Source organism: Carassius auratus, unplaced genomic scaffold, assembly GCF_003368295.1.
Source record: "Carassius auratus strain Wakin unplaced genomic scaffold, ASM336829v1 scaf_tig00023468, whole genome shotgun sequence".
Taxonomy (NCBI): Eukaryota; Metazoa; Chordata; class Actinopteri; order Cypriniformes; family Cyprinidae; genus Carassius; species Carassius auratus.
Genome location: NW_020525271.1, coordinates 1 through 17,620, shown reverse-complemented (window position 1 = coordinate 17,620; position 17,620 = coordinate 1). Strand labels below are relative to the sequence as shown.

At 36.1% G+C, this 17,620-nt stretch overlaps 1 long non-coding RNA gene and 1 pseudogene across 1 annotated transcript; one reads left to right on the top strand and one right to left on the bottom strand.

Annotated features, from left to right (window-relative positions):
* Positions 1-1,407: 1,407 nt before the first annotated feature.
* LOC113077883 (uncharacterized) lies at positions 1,408-3,412 on the top strand. Its single transcript, XR_003281400.1, has 3 exons — positions 1,408-1,679; positions 3,168-3,256; positions 3,360-3,412. It is a non-coding gene; the product is annotated as an uncharacterized LOC113077883 (long non-coding RNA).
* A 1,813-nt stretch (positions 3,413-5,225) lies between these two features.
* Positions 5,226-17,449, bottom strand: LOC113077882 (solute carrier family 22 member 16-like; annotated as a pseudogene).
* Between the last annotated feature and the right edge of the window lie 171 nt (positions 17,450-17,620).

Below are 17,620 nucleotides of genomic sequence, written 5' to 3'. Positions count from 1 at the left end.
TGTACTTGTTTTGTGTTCAATGTGGATTTTTCTATTGTTTAATTTATTGTACATTATTACTACTTTTGATGATTGCATTCCATGTACAAATCTCAGGAAAAAAAAGACCAGATATATATTTTTGTGACATCTAACAGCTGGCAAATATTAAAGCATCTGATACTTAAATGTTACTTAAAGACAGCTGGAGTGACTCTTTTGGAAACCAAAACTGAATGAAATGGCTAACATTAAGAATTAACTGCACCTTTACTGGGAAAACTCCCAAAATAAAACATTTTAACAGCAATTGTTGTTGTTTGTAAAAACCTTTTTATATGTGCTATATGGAAATAATTCTTAGTCTATTATATTTTCTTTATTAGGCTATATATTTCTTATTATATACTTACATATTATGGTTACAAAATGTGATGTCTTATTTTATGGTAAAAACAAATTATTTGCATTGTTTTAATAACTTCCTTTTTATGGCAGTTTAAAACCCCAATATTAATATAATTTATTTTATATAATGTATAATATTGTTTACAATATTACCATTACCATTCAAAGCATAATGAACATCTCTAGAATCCTGGTTCATTAAATTAACTTATTCATTGTATTTTATTCGCTTTCATTCCCTGGCTTAAGCTAAGGGCCGTTCGTGAAACCAGGCCTTCAAGTTTTTAATCTAATGAAAATGAACTTGGACAAATATGGATGCTTTATGTAATCCATTTTTTGTTATTAGTGAAACAATAGTTAGCAGAGAATGAAGAGCAGGCATGTTTCATAGGTAATATATGTTTTATAAAGAACTTGTTTATGTCTATTAGACACATGAAGAAAAAAAAACGAAATACCACGTTCTTATTACTTCTCTTTCTTTGCACTGAGAAATTTACTACTTACAGTACACAACCTGTTTGTTTTTCCGCAAGACAGGGCAGCTCACTTCTTCTGAACATGCAAAAAGTGCATTTATTATTACATTTGTTTGCCTCATTCTGTATTTTGATGCAGCTAGATTCTAGAAACTGTTTTCATTGATATATTTGACTGTTTGTGGTCAGACAACGGGATGACTATGAATGACTGAAACGAGACCCATTGATTAAGACTAACCAGCTCTCCCTTCCAAGATGTTAATCTGCACAAAAATACTGATTCATAGTCGTGCCGTCGTCTGATAAAATCAAATAGGCTACACAGAAGATAAGGACCATAGCTGTGCTATGATTTCGGCTATTCTGCATGTAAAATTAGAGAAGCAACATATCTGTGTCTTAACTGAAAGCGCAGCTCACCAGCTCGCTGAACAGAGCAGACGCAGACAGATAAAAGAGTGCGTGCGCGCTGAACAGAGCAGAAGCAGACAGATAAAAGTGTGCGCGCTGGCAAAGAAAGACCTCGACCTCGTCAACACAAGAAAGGAGAAATGCTGTCAATCAATGATGACAGCTGATCCACTGATTGAGGGACAGTTTTACATTTTTAACTAACACCGTAACAGTTGTACGGAGACTGATGAGAGCTGATTTCTGCTCAGCGGACGTTTGGCCATGCAGGTCAGGTGACCCATGAGAGGAGCGCGCGCGACCTACTGCTGCTGGTCCGTGAAAGAAACACAGGAGGACGGTCACACACAGAGTAGCAACGACAAAAACGCTGTGATCAGTCGATTGAGATGTATGGTAAATCAATGTTAAGTTATATCGTAGTTCTCTCTAAATGTGTAGGAAAAATGTATCTAGCATTAAGTAGCAGCTTAAAGTCGAACTACACTGCACTGGCTAGCTTAGTAGCCTGCAAACTAAGTTAAGCATTGAAGGTTAATTAGCAGCAGTCGATCTGTTCCCCTCGAAATGTCTGTTTCCCTTTACGCAAACATAGTCAAGTCACCTTTATTTATATAGCGCTTTTAACAAAAAGAATTGCGTCAAAGAAACTGAACAACATTAATTAGGAAAACAGTGTGTCGATAATGCAAAATGACAGTTAAAGGCTGTTCATCTTTGATTCAGTGATGTCATCATCTCAGTTCAGTACGATCAGAACTAGCGAGCGCAAGAAGCGAGACTGCATGTACGGCAATCAAATGGTTCAAAATACCGTCCTAAATCCTAAACTTGAAAATAGTTGTAAGACGAGGGGTTTTACATTTTAATGAATCATTTTATTATGCTGCAGTGTAGCAAGAGATTTGTCCCTTTTTGCTTTCCTTACATCCAGTTGTGTTTGGTGTATTTGCAGGTGGCACAATTTAGGCTACTTTGGGGCAATGTTTGATAAACTATTTGGTTGGGTTTATTACACAGACCTTGCAACCCGAGGGGAAACAAGAATTCCAGAGGGGAACTGAATCGACTGCTATGAAATATGAAAAGCTATTTTCTGGACTGAAGACTGAGGGTGTTTATTTGCAGATGTGTGTGTTCAGTAGAGCTAATGTTATATTTTTGGCCAACCAGTGTGTGAAATATAGTGTGACAGCCTAGATTTAAGTAACTATAACACAAGAACAGGCTTTGACTTATTTATTTGCTCTGTGATTAAAGGGCTGTTTAAAGTCTTTTTGTCTTGAAGATGTCTACAGCTAAGTCATGAAATCACAGAAAAGACGATTAAAGCTGCAAACTGTGCGTGTATAAGCAGCAAACCACGTATCTCAAATACATGTTCAAATAAATATAGCCTATTCTGCAATTCGAGGTCACAATATCAGACGTAAGTTGATTTGTATTTTTTTATTAATAATTTAATGCACAATTAATTGTGAGCACAGTGCACTTATACAATAAAATATGCGAAAATTAAACCATTTAAATGCATAAAAACAAATTCTACTGTTATGTTGATTTCTGGCCTTTTTCAAAAAAATTTTATCATTGCACGCCTCATCCATGATTAATGTTGGAGAGCAAGCATTTACGAGTTTTGAGAAGCTGAATGAGCAATAAAGCTAAAGTGAGCCCCTTTATTAAAATAAAAAGGAATAATACAAAAATTGTCATATTCACCCAGTGTTACTTGATCTAAGTCGCAAATTGCAATCTCAATTCAGTTAAGTAGAAATTAATTGTACTCAGTTGTGTTTAAGGCACTAAAATAGCCCATTACGCCTACATTATAGTCAAACACATTTTTTATATAAAATAATGAAGATTTCTGTGCCACCCCAGACTGGTTGCTGGCCCTTCCCTGGCCACCCCTATAAAAGCATCCTGGCTTCGCCACTGGGCCCAAGGCAGTCGCCTACCCTGCCTAATGGGTAAGTCTGTCCCTGCTTACAAAGCTTCTAGAGAAACTGGACAATACTTGTAAAGGACTGAGAAAGTTTAATTAATTTAATTTAGCAGTCACTGTCTCTTCAGATCCTGTCAGTTAGCATAAACACGAAGGGCTTTTGATCACCCAAAGTGAAGGTAAGCAACAGAATAGCTCTTCTTCATAATTTAAATGTCTAAATATTTTCCGATTACACCAGCTGTGTGTGTGACTCTGAAAATGACAGAGAGGTAGAAGATATGGAATATATTGACTTTCCCCCATACTATATGATGCACTGATACACGAGAGAGAGAGAAATAAGCAGAAAATTAACTGCTGCAAAAACCTGCAACGCACATTGTAGTAGGTCATGCTTTTATTATTTTATTTTTATTTTTTTTAGTTAATTAATTAATCAAGTAGAGTGTACTAATGCCTCTGGCCATACAATGTCCTTTGGGTAGAGATGTGGTGATGCTGGTCCTTGACATCTGAGTACTTGACAACATTTCAGCCCTGTCAGTATTGTGACATGCTATTGTGCAGTATATTTAATCTAATAAAATGTAAAACATTTTTATACTTTTAATTTCAGAAATAGATGCCGTTTTGTGACTTGATATCACAGAATGTTTTACATACAAATAATCACTAGAAAAATGCATCTTAAATATCAAAGTTAACTGACATTTGTCATAAACAACATTTTATTTGTCAGTAAACTATAGGCAAAATATACCGAAGCAGATGCTCTAAAAAGCTTTAGGAACACTGTTTGCATGGATGGACATTAGTAAGCCACGGTGAAGGTGTATTTCCCCAAGTTCAACAGAAGTGGGAGCCCTTGCTTCAGGAAACCCCCAGCTGCATTGGTTTCGATAGGGCTTTGCTGCTTGTTTAGCTGCATGGTCATTTCCATGGCATTTATACTGCAAGGCATGTAAACAGAATGGTTTTGCTACTGCAGTTTCAGTTGTATTTTCTGCTACATTCTGTAATTTCCTCGTCTCTAAAGTTCAAAAACTAAGTACACAACACACACACACATACACAAAACCTTAAAATGTCTTAATCTCAAATTTTGGTCCTTTAGTCTGAGTGTTTAAGGTATAATTCAGATTGGTTTGATCTGTAGCTCTAAGATTTGTTCTAAAACAGGTGTCTGTGTGTGCGTCTGTGTAGGCATGTGTATTTGTGCTTAGCTGGGTATCAAAGCAGGGTCAAAGTGCAGTTTCCAGCTGGCCCTGTCCACAAGAGATCATTTCTGTTTGTGTTCTATTTATGGCATCATTGATAACCCAAACCTCACATGCACAAGTAGGGTACAACATGTCCCCCTGGCAGATTTCAAACAGTGTTCCGGTAGCTTTCGAATAGGCGGGATGATAGTATTTGCATTTTAAAAAGCCCAGTTTTTACTCTTGTAAAAAAATATCACTGTTAGGTCCAGTTGGCAGAAGAAGAATTCAGAATGCCTGTACCATAATAAATGAGTGGGTGAATTTTTTGTGTAGGATGTGTAAAGTACACCTGGACTGTTCTAATCACAATAGACATTAATTGTGAAATATGCTTGTACTGACAATAGGACTCCAATATACACAAAAACAAAAAGGTGTTAATGTGAATTTGTCCAGTAGGAGACATAACTAAATTGATAACTCAAAAAAATGTCCTCTTTGTACACTGAGAACCTCTGACTGCAACAAAAGACTGTTAGTCTATTTATTTATTTGACTTTTTTTTAGTAAGGGCTGTCAGTGCAGCTTGTCCTGGGCCTCCTCCCCTCTTTCACAACGAATGAGAGACGCCTGCCTTACGCCCACTAACCTGGAAAATATTTCCCACCTTTTCCACGGGGAGATTCTTCTCTTTAGAGAATGAAAAGTGAACAGCACAGGAAAAGGACATTTAGTACCCACTTAATTCACCAATATGTATAGCCACTGTAATTATTTTAATGAAACCGGTCTAATTTAGACACAATGTCATATTTATTAATACATTCTTTAGACAAACATGTTGCTATGACAACTGCACACGACTACAGCAATAATCAACTATCCCTGCTTCTTTGGTCCAAAAACACACAATACATTCATAAGCTTGAGGAAAATTGTAAATGCACTGATTTTGAAGTCTATGAAGAGAAAAATAGCTGTATTACAAAAATACTATTTTTAACTCGTCTGCATTACATTCCTCATATCATGCAAAGTGAGGTCAAATACAGGACAATAAGATAAAAATAATGAAATATTAAATAACAAAACAATACAAAAGCTCCCAGAATAAAGAAGTTCTGAAGTATTCTAAAGTAGAGTCACAGTTTACTATGAACAACACTGATAAATCTGGAGCTAAACCCTGAGATGCAGTTGTATTAAAAAACAGCTTCAAACAACAAGGTCTGTCTTTCAATGAATCATGCATAGAAACTTATCACACGTTAACTGATAATGAACAAATGTGTCCTCCTTCTAGCGTAGCTGAAGGCAATGTTCTTGCCAATACTGTCAGGTAAGGTAAATAGTGTTTAAGGTCCATTGCACATTAGTGCATCGATTATTATGTTCACATTGCTATATGAAATTTATTTTCAAAAACTATTGCTAAAATGAGGAAATGCATAGATATATCTTTAAAACTGTAAAGTGAGCAAACACTAAAACTAAAGGACCACATAACCAGTCATAAGGGTATTTTTTAAGGGTCAATTGAGAGTTATACATCATTGTTAGATAGGAGGACAATATTTGGCTGAGATGCAACAATTTGAAAATCAGTAATCTGAGAGTGCAACAAAATCAAAACATTGAGAAAATCACCTTTAAAGCTGTCCAAATGAAGTTCTAAGCAATGCACATTACTAATCAGAAATTAAGATTTTAGAATTTTATGGTAGGAAATGGAACATGGAAAAGGAGCTTTACTTAATATCCTAATGATTTTTGGCATAAAAGAAAAAGATAATTTTGACCCATACAATGTACTGTTGGCTTTTGCTACAAATATACCTAAATTAAGGCTGGTTTTGTGGTCCAGGATCACATACTCTTCTCCTGCAAATGTTTTCTGGAGAAATCGAATAATTTCAAAAGGAATCCACACAGATTTCACAACGGTTTCAATTTGGTCACAGAATCTTGGTTTGAAAGTGACTTCTGTGTAAACTGTGTTTCATACATTGCTACACTATTGACAATAGAAATTAGAATTTTTGCACCCAAAATTTTGCTGAAATTTCCCCAGTGTGACTGCAAGATTCTGTGAATAAGTGGTTTTGGCTGAAATGCAAAAAATATAATACTTAATGGTTTAGATAAATGAGGTCCTGCTTGCAAGCTCTTTGTAAAAATTAAGATTTTCCAAAACATATTAAAAATATTCACAATCAAATATACCAAAACATTTTAATTAATTATCCAAATTTCACCAACAAACTCTCACACGCAGAACACAGCATCACATCTAGCATCACATTTGTCAGAAACACCTAATGTTTCATTCAGACTTGTATATTGGAGTATGTAGTGTTGTTAGTCAGTAGAGGCACTTTCAGGAATCCTACGTTAATATGGATTTAGACTTTGATGGTTTGGTTCATCTCTTGTGCATCCACAGCAGCGTTCTTCATGCTGGGCTTGGAGCCTAGAGCTTCAGCTTCTTCTAAAGTTGAGGTGAGGGGCTGTCCCAGAGTTTCTGGCAGAAACATGGTCAGGAGCCCAATGATGAAGGCCAGAATTCCCACAATGAGCTACAAGAATAATAGAGAGCATAAGATACCTTAGCATTTTTCAGTCCAGCAAATATATATAATGTTGCATCACGCTTCATTTCTAGACCATGCTATACTAGATTCATTGAGTGCTGTTGCATACCTGAGGCAGATAGATCCAGATGTCAGCAAGGTAAACACAGAAGGGAGCCACCACACTTCCCACCCGACACATCATACTACCACTGCCAACAGCCAGGGACCTATTGGACCAGATGCACTGTCTGTTATGAAATCACTAGATACCATGCATGTATGTAATGCTCTTCCAGTCAACTTCAGATATGATCAGTAAAGAAATTGATAAATAGATTTTGTTTTTTGAACATTAAATATATTGTCAAAGAAATTTTACTGTACTGGATAAAGTGAAACAGACCACAGCAGGGAGATTGAAAATGAGTAACTTACTTTGATGCAGCTTAGTCAAGTCCAGTTATGATACTGTGTTGCAATCGTCACAGACACTGCTTTTTTTTTACTTCAGACCATGAATGTATCCAGTTGGAGGATATCAAATGTATTTGAGCCAATTTTAGAACATATATTGTTATCTTTATAAAGTATTTCCTAGCAAAAACATGTTACTGCACGAGTTTAGCATGTTCAGACTTAAACATCTGGTAGTACAGTATGTGATCCTAAGTCGTTTATTGTATGATGGCCAGTTTTTCTCTGTGTGCATTCACAAAGTCAGCAAGTGTATGACAACTATCATTTTAAAATCTGTCTAGCTTTTTAAAAAATTGTTTAGCGATTTCCTGTCTTTAGTGTGGATGGCTACATATAGAGTATTAGAATAAGAAAAGACATACCTGATGATTGTTGGGTAAAGCTCACAGGTGTACAAGTAAATCAGACCAAATGCAATGGCGATAGCGAATTTCCCTGTCATACTCAGGACTATTGCCAATATCTCAATATCCTGAAACAAAGAGAGAAAAACACTGAGTGTAACTATATTTATCAGCAACAACATTTCAGCCATCAGCTGTTTGCAGAGTTTGCCAGTAGCAGGCCATAGTAGGGCTTCCTTAAATTCGCGATCAGACACAAGTCTAAACGTCCCCAAGACAAGTCCCCTTTAACCCCCTCTCAGAAGCCGCCAGCTGTCATATGTATAAACAGTTACTTAGATGACAGGTCTATTTATAGATTTTTACACTCAGCCATTTCAGTGTGTCAGTTATGCAGCTATTAGTTATGAGGGTGTGAGGTGATCCTGATGGAATATCAACCCACTAAAACATTCTTCTTACCCTGTGCTTACAGTGACCTGCTGGTAACCAAGACTTTTTGGTACAGTGGCCCAATAGTGTACTACACAAAAAAATCTCCATAGCATAAGGGAAACACAATGAAATTTGCACAATACAAGGAAACAAGCTGCAACACAACCAAAACAAGTGGCAATGCAACAAACTTAGCACAACACAATGAAATTAGTTCTATGAGTTGTGTTGTGGTTATTGAGTTGTGTTGCCTGTGGTCTACAGGGGCACTGTAGTTTATTTCACAAATGAGATCCCTACATTTCTTTGAAGTCATACTGCTCCCTTTGATGAACTGTATTTTTAATCAGTGTTTAAAGAGGGCTGTTGCTCCTAATACAGCACGTTGACCGACAGCACAATTTTGATTATTTTAGACAATTCAGTGAACAACAGAGTAATATTGTGTAACTTGAAATCATATTAGACTTAATGTTTGCAGATCTCTGGGCAACACACAGTAGTGGCATTTTGATTAAAAGACATACAAACTTTTTTTCTTTTCTGAATGAATTAATGGCTGTATCTGAATATGCATACTTTCCTACATATAGCAGGCAGTAAGTAAGTAAGTGAAAATAGTATGTCCAAATCTAAAACAGTAGTCGAATAGTACCCAGATTACATACTTCTTTGGACTTCCTCTCTCATGTCCTCATGGTTTGTGAATGACATAAAAGGGATTCTATATAGAATACTTTTTTGGGGAGGGTTGCAAAGTAATTACTTATTCAGAACAAGTAACCATTCTTCGAGTATGGAAATTCAGATGTAGCCATTGTTTGGAACAAAATAGTTGAGGGGTTCAGTGACTCGCTCGTAAAGACAGTCACTTGTCACCGCCTGCAACATTTTGTAAAGAAGTTCATATTTTCATACACAATTATTGGAAATTCTTGCAATGATGTTGATTTAGTTTGGTGTAAGCAGAGCATTTAGTGAAGAAGCATCTAAAACACTTTCATCTTTATAACCTTTCATCCAATAGCAATTTAACAACCATGCTAAACTGACATACGGGGCTTATGCATACATGTATTAGTCTCAAGAAGCCTGCAGATCTATAATTAAAGAGGCTGCCATGACACTGAGGAAACTGCCATTTATTTTAAGTTAAACTGAAATTTGGCACTGACCATGAGGGAGAGTGGTGTAGTTGACACTTAACACCAACTACAGCGTATAGAGTGAAAACATACTGACATGACTTCCATGCCTCACATATTCAAAAGATTTTGCATGTAAAAATAATTCACATTCCCAGATGGTGGAACACATATCTTGTGACACCAGCAATAACACCATATGGATATCTGCAAAGAAGCAGTCTGTAACATACAGCTTGTTATTAATTATTAAACACAAGCGAGACAAGTTTGACAGTCGGTTTGACAAACACAGTAAGGTTTGGGGCTTGTTGAGACATGCACCACTGTGAATTTTCTGGCCAATCCCACAAGAAGAGTAACAACATTGTTTTTGGCGGAACTGTATGTCATAAGTAGCCTGAGTTAAAGTATTGTAATAACACAGATCCTACTAGGGAGTCACATGATGTTCAACTCTGTCTCTGTCATGTCACTTGTGAGTGTGTCTAGGGACCAGACAGTAGGAATTGAACTAAAGAAAATTGAGGTACGGGGATATCATCTAGTACACAAGCCTTTTCACTTCATTCCCATCCTCTAAATAGAAGAAATGGTGCTTTTAAAACCTTGTTGTAATTTGTTGCATTAATTACATGGGCACTTTTTTGTGTATGGGATGTGTATGCTGTGACCAATCGCTTACGTACATACTTGTGTGTCTTCAAAACTTAATCAAGAAGATTAATTCAGATTGCATAACATTTAGTTAATGTGTTAAAAGCACTAAGAAAGTGTGCAAAAGGGTTCATCAAAAACAGACCTAGAGTCTCTGATGCAAACAGCTGCCCCAGTTACCACGTTAAAGGCAAATATGCACACAAACACATGTCCACTCTTGTCAAAGTTAATCATTAATTTTAGTAATCACTTAGTTCATTCCAGAGGTAATGATAATGAAGCAATTTGGATCTACACCTGTCAAACAAATTTAAATGTACAAGTTTTCCCAGATTCATATTTTCCATAATCTGTTATGATTTTGAAAGACTAGTTTTTAAATTTTGTGGCTTTGTCATGGGAACTAAATACAAGGCCATTTTTTTGCTGCCTTGTTCCTTCCCTGTGTATAAGAGACTCATGTATAAGATAATTATGTTTGTTTCTTTTTTCTTTTAAATTGCAAACATATTTAACTGTGTTAGTGTGTGTTTTAAAAACTTCAACTATCTTTAAAGTTGGCATAACATTTTAATTAATTCTGTTTTGCAAAAACACGCTATAGGTATACACGCTATTTAGAAAAATTCATCAAATTTTTTTTATCTGATATTTAAGCAAAATGATATAATTGGACCTTCATTAAAAATGACTTCTCTCTGGTGATGTCTGCAGGACTTAGGACCCTAAACTCTTATGTTGCTTTGGCATATGTTCACCTGCTTTCAATATTGAGTGCAACCCCCAGATCTAAATATCCAATCAACAACTGATGAATAGAACCAAGACCCTGTCCTACTTTTTTCCATAATCCATTACACTCGGATTCACGTCATAATATGGAAGAAAAGATTTAACACTACTTCCATTTCATTGTAACTTTTAACAGTGTAATGCTATATCACAGTGTGTATAGTACAGTTTCACACACGGATTCACACAGACAAGATCTCATACCTGGGGCACCACAATAATAAGCATACAAGCTACTCCACCAAGCAGCAGAGCCGGGGCACATGTCTTCTTCCTGCCAACCCGATCCATTGCAATGCAGCCAATCAAGTATGACGGAACCTCAACAGCACCTAATAACAGTCAAATAACAGATAAGTAGCTTAAGTGCTGTTAGCTTCTATATTACTGAAACTAAACTGCATATAGCTCAGCAGAAATGCTTCAATTCCAGCGATCCAGTACAATAAGGCATCATACTACAAGTGTTACTAGTTTTTTGTTACTTTTAAAGCTTTCAGTTTCTTTGTTGTTTTTTAAAGACAAATGCACAAACCACACTTATGATACTTTTATGATGTGCTTCCATCATGCACAAAAGCTAGTTTCTCCATTCATTGTAAATGCATGGTAAAAACAAACAGTTCATAATTCTGAATTTGTAATCATTTATGTAATGGAAAAAAAATAGTCATTCAATTTTTGGCACAACATGAACAATGGCAGATGTTTTGGGGAGAGGAGATGAGCTGTTTCAGTTAAAGCATCAAAACCTTCTTGAGAATAAATGCTAGCACATGTAAACATACAAACATCAGTCCATTACCAGCAAGGAAGAGATTGATATACTGATTTCCTCCTAGGTTGACAGACCCCAGGCTGAAGACATAGTATCCCAAGCTTCCAATGAACCAGATAGCCCAGCATGTGGCGCTGCGACCAGCCATTTTCAAGCTTCCAAACATATCCAGGATGCTTAGCCTCTTCTCGACTAGCATTGCTCTTCCATTTTCCTGCTCATTGTCATTCAGCAGTTCTCCATCACATTCATCCTTCAGCTCTGACACCTAAGAACAGTGATCAGTAATCAGTTTAAAGAATACAAAAGCCGTTAACAAGACCACTTTTTCCCAAATCCATGACTTTCCAAAACTGTTCTTCTTATCATTCAAATAAGCACTTAGAATAGTAAAATATGATGTTTACAGTGTCTCACACATTTCATACAGATCCAAGTTTTGTAATTTCTCTGTGTGAAAAGTATGTCCTTGTAAATGTTTGCAACAGATTTTTGGCAGAAATTGCTTTTGTGACAATTTCCTGAGTTTTGAGATGCTTCTTTTAATTAGCATTTCAATTTCAAACTCTTTATTTTTGCATGTCACTTTTCTTTCCATTTCCCTTAGTTGGGTGTTTATTAAAGCTGTTTCATCAATCCAAGTATGGAACTACTAGCATCTCATAATCTAAGGTCACGGTAGGAAAGCATATTCTGACAAGGGTATAATTCATGCCAGAAACAGTTTCCATGTGTTTTCAGTATGAATCTACCTTAAGGGTGGGTGGCAGACCATTGAAGTAAGCCATACTGTCCAGCAGCTCCTGCGCCTCCGTGTACCGGCCTTTAGCCATTAGGAAGAAGGGTGTTTCTGGAAACTTCCAGCAGTAGAGCAAGAATGGAGAGGTACTGAGGGTGAGGATGATCTGGTAGATCCACCAGACACGAACGAGGTACCCCACTAGAGCCACTACCATGATGCCCACAGCAAAGGCTGCATGCACATGCATAGAGGTCCATGTGCGCACCTTAATTCCTGTAAACTCGGTTACATACACAAAGACTACAACCAAATACCCACTTGACACCTGCCAATACACACACACACAGAGAGAGAGAGAGAGAGAGAGAGAGAGAGAAAGGGGTTATTAGAGATAAACAATGATTAAAATAAATGAGCAGAGAGAGAGTCAGATGGAACCAGCGAGGACGGCAATGAATGATTTGCTTTCCTGACAATTTTTTTCTCTTTCCTTTAACACTTTTCAGATATAATGGGAAATTATTTTTGAAGTGTTAAATTGCTTTGTTGTATTTCAATTACATTTTCATTTTAGTTTTCCACCATATTTTTTTCTTTCAGCTGTAGATGTCTGCAGCTTCTCGGCTGTGATTAGCAGCTTTCATTTAAAACTAAAATGCAACAGCTAAAGAAGTAAAAGATGTGGGGTGAGTAAAATAAAGGAGAAAGACATTGAACAGCTTTAAATAGCAACATCACCAGCCCTCAGACTGTAACTTACTGCATAGTATTCACTTTAGACACATACATCCTAACTAAGTATGTGTATGAATCTAGGGCAGTCAAATCGATAAATCACATCCAAAATAAAAGTTAATGTTTATATGATATGTGTGTGTGTGTGTGTGTCTGTGTGTATACTGTGTATATGTATACATAAACACACATACATACATGTATACATTTAAAGCTGCAGCCTCTTTGTCGCCATCTTCTGTTTGAAACCTTATTTAGTTAGTTTGCATTATTAAGTTATTTGCATTATTATCATCTTTACATGGGTTGAGCATCGGCATGACTCCTTAGCACAGATGAATCTAATGTTTTGAGGAGAATGTGTGGCTGTCAGTCACTGCACCAGTGTGGATACTGTACTTCAGAATCAAAGATTTGAAAGTACTGTATAGCCCAAGAATTTTCACTGGATATGTCTGCCACTTTTGTACTGACCAACTGAGGGGAAAAAGCATTACAATAAATGCTATCAATGGTAATTAAATCGATCGCTTAGCTCATATCACATATCATGTATGTTTGTGTATTTACATATACAGTAAATGCACATATCATGTAAACACAAGCTTTTAATTTGGATGCAATTTATTGTGATTAATCAATTTGACTGCTCTAAAATATTCAGAATATGGACAAATCCACTTACCATTGCAAGAAGGAAACGCGTCAAAACAAAGAGGTAGTAATTCCCTGTGAATGCCACAGTGACCCCAAAAATAAACTGGCACAAGCTGGTAGCCATCAAAATGGGGCGCCTGCCAATTCTGCAAAAAGGAAAAGCAAAAATATACACATCAAAAATGTTTTCAATTACCTACAGAAACATGTCTGTACGTAGCCATAGTCAAAAAAGCTTTTTATAAACTTTTGCTTTATAAACTCTATATTAATTTCAACTGAAGCATGAAAATAGATTGGTTGTACCATTCAGTCAGTTGCCAGTTCATGATAGAAAGATTCACTATTTACAATTTGATATTTATGTGTGAACCGCTGTTTAAGAACTAACTGGGTAACTATATCAAAGCAAACCAATTGACTGGGGTTTTATTTAATTTAATAAATTCATGCAAATGGCTCACTTATGTACACCAGCATGGCTTCACCTTTGACCATTCTATTTGATTCCATTGCTATGCATTCTTTTAATTGTTAAATCAGTAATATGGATAAATGTTCCCAGAACCAAATAATACTCTCCTGCTGTTGTACATCCCTGACCAATCTGATGATAAACATGTACAAACACACAGTAGTTGCTCCAGTTCTCTGCTGTCTAGAATGGAAATGAACAGTCATTCATGGAATGGAATGTGAACCTGCGATATGCTGTTTATGTGGAGCCATGCAGTGTCTCCATTTCTCACATCCTGACCAGTTCTCTCAGTGCTCTTTGTTATATTGTAGCAGAATCAAATATTTGCCAATTGTAAACCATCTTGCCATATTAAAATCTTTAGGTATGATGTGGCCACAGCATAAAGAGTACATTTGTTTTGTCACACTCCATAATCATGATTTATGTGCATTTATCTTTCAACAACTACTGCGTAATAATACATTGAAAATCAATTTCTGGACTTAATAACTGGATAAATCCCCTTAATTAGTTGCCTAACCATGCTGTTGTATAACAAATAATGCTTTTTTTAAATCCTAAATAACTATTCAATCCTGTTTGTGCTGACTGTCCTATGTTCTTGCAAGCCAATTTCAACCCCTCGGGTAACTTTTATTCACTGAATTCATACCAAATTAAACTATTACATTTTCACTGATGAAAGTATCTGTTCATTTGTTCATTGATTTATCTGAATACATTTTAGATGTGTTTTTATATGCAATTATGTGGTTGTTGTGGAGACAAATGAAATAGAAAATGTACCTGTCTGCGACGTCTCCAAACACCAATGCTCCAATCAAAACACCCCAGCATAAAAGTTGGCTGTGTAAGTTTGCCAGCATTCCTTTTCACACACCAGGTCCCAGTCTGTTACGATGCTCTGCTCAACCTCGCTGTGATCATAGACAAAGCCAGCACACGACTCCACAGTCTTGTTCCCAAAAAACTCATATTGAAAATTGATGGCATCAAGCCGCAGAGCTTTTAAACAAGGACTAAGTTCCCACTGGTCTCCTCCAGCTGTCTGTACAACCACTGGTCCATCACCTGGCTTGTAATGAGTCCATATATCTGCAGCGACGTCGATGAGTGATTCCTATATAGAACATCTGTGACATTTGAAGGAGAGTCACAAAGAAATTTAGGTGTCTCAACTAGGAAAACCGAGGCCAGGTAATGTATTCCACAAGAGATGGCCTGGAAAATAGCAGCAAAGTAAAAGACATGCCTGAAACCTGAAGGGAAAGAAGGATCAAATGAAAGTTAATTGTTGACAGGAAAGTATACATTATTGAATATAATTTTTAAATAAACTATTCATTTAAGTCTGTAAAGCGGGTCAAACAATAATTGTAAGAAGTTAGGACTGAATGAAGGCAGTTGAACTCTGTTTGCATTTTTACATTGTAGAGTCAGTGAAATTTTACAGTCTTCCGGAATATTTGCATATATGAAATTCCTGTTTAACATATTATGCAATATTTTTCACAAAAAATATATACGTTACCTTCTCCGTAATGCAATGCATAAGCATTGCAAAATGTTTCTTTTTTACTAATACATAAAAAAAAAAAAAAAAACTTGGTAATCTTTTAAAATTAAAATAACCGATATGTCAAGGGCAACCCTCAGTTTTTTATTAGCTTAACATTACGAACATTTTTTCCCCCAGGATCGGAGAGGCTATTTCTTTTACGTCATATTTCTAACAGTCTATAATTTACATTGAGCGAATGCGAGCTACTGGTATTTAAGGCCACCAAACTTGGTAAGAAATTTGCATCATTCATGCGATAACGATGACACGAAGTAGATATTAACAGTTTTGATGTGATCGCCATTAAATTCTTCCAGGGACTAATGGGTGGGTACCTGTTAAAGTGTCCAAATTGGTCGAATAGTCGTTCCACGCCGGTGGTCATTTTCAGCTGCGCAGGGATCCTGGAAGTGTGAAGGACTCTTAGTTGACTCTTGTCAATTTGTAGATGTTTGCTATCATAGATCTTGGTAGTAGGAGGGGCGGTTTCGGTTGGGAACTTTCCACTCCAAGGCAAGCAACGATTAAAGCCAAAAAGTTCGGGTAACGGTTGGTAATGCGACACCCAAAAAAATCAAGAAACCCTGGTGTCCTGAACAGCTGAAATTAGATCATAGTGCTTCATCCTCTTATGCCTAAAGTGAGCCAGTTTGGTCTTACTTCCATCTTACGTTACTCTGGTCAGACTATCCAGAGTAAAAATAGGTGACAAGATTCATCGTAGAGCCCCCTTAGGGCTAGGCTTAATAGTGAAATCTGTTGTAAAGTTTTCTGAGACATAAGTAGCCTATATAATACATAGTTGTTTTTTGGGGGTTTTTTTTGTGTGTGTGTTTTTTGTCATGTTTTAATTCCAAAGAATAAAGTTACATTAATCAAATCGACCATTCCTCTAGCTAATATGTTAATTCAGTCAATGAGTGCGTTCTCTATAAATCAATCAGTCTATCATCCTAATAATCATATAGAAGATCAAGGCTAGATCACATGGGGAATCTACGACACAATGGTTTCATCTCAGTAGCCTAAATTTGGTTTAGAGTTAAGCCTGAATCCAGAAATGTGTTTTCTCTTAATATGTTTTTAAGGTTACTGTACTTTGATTTTTAAATACACATTTCATAAAAGTATAAATGTCCTTTAAACTAAAATGATAGTTTCATCATATTTTTGTAATAGGCTAGCTGTTATGATGAACAACACAACTACACTACATCATCTGTGACACTGTGTGTTCGGTGACTTTCTTGGAGTGATGACAAACTGTCAGTTTTAAAATGTCAAATGTTTAGATCTACTCTGAATGACTCTATGAAAGTCATATTCAGTATAATTTGCAGTAGGCTATGTGAATCTTGATTAAATGAAGTTGAATGTAATGATTCTCATCAAGCAAGTCATTATTATTGTTACAGATGCACTGTTGTTTGATTTATAGTGACCCTTACTGTTCCTTCTGTCAGTATCTGAATGTGAGGACGTTTAACCTCTTCTCACTCCTAATTTTAACCTTTGAAACACATGGTCACAATAGAGTGTAGATTTGAAACATCAAAGACACCTCATACTGTAGCTAGATCGCTGAAATAGAAAACATCAAATACATTGTACCTTTTGACAAGGCATAAGGCATCTTTCTACCTAAATAAATATATATATATATATATATATATATATATATATATATATATATATATGTTGTGTGTGTGTGGTGTGTGTGTGTGTGTGTGTGTGTGTTGTAGTATATATATATAGTATCGTATATAATATATATATTATATATGTAAACTACCTATATGTTTTT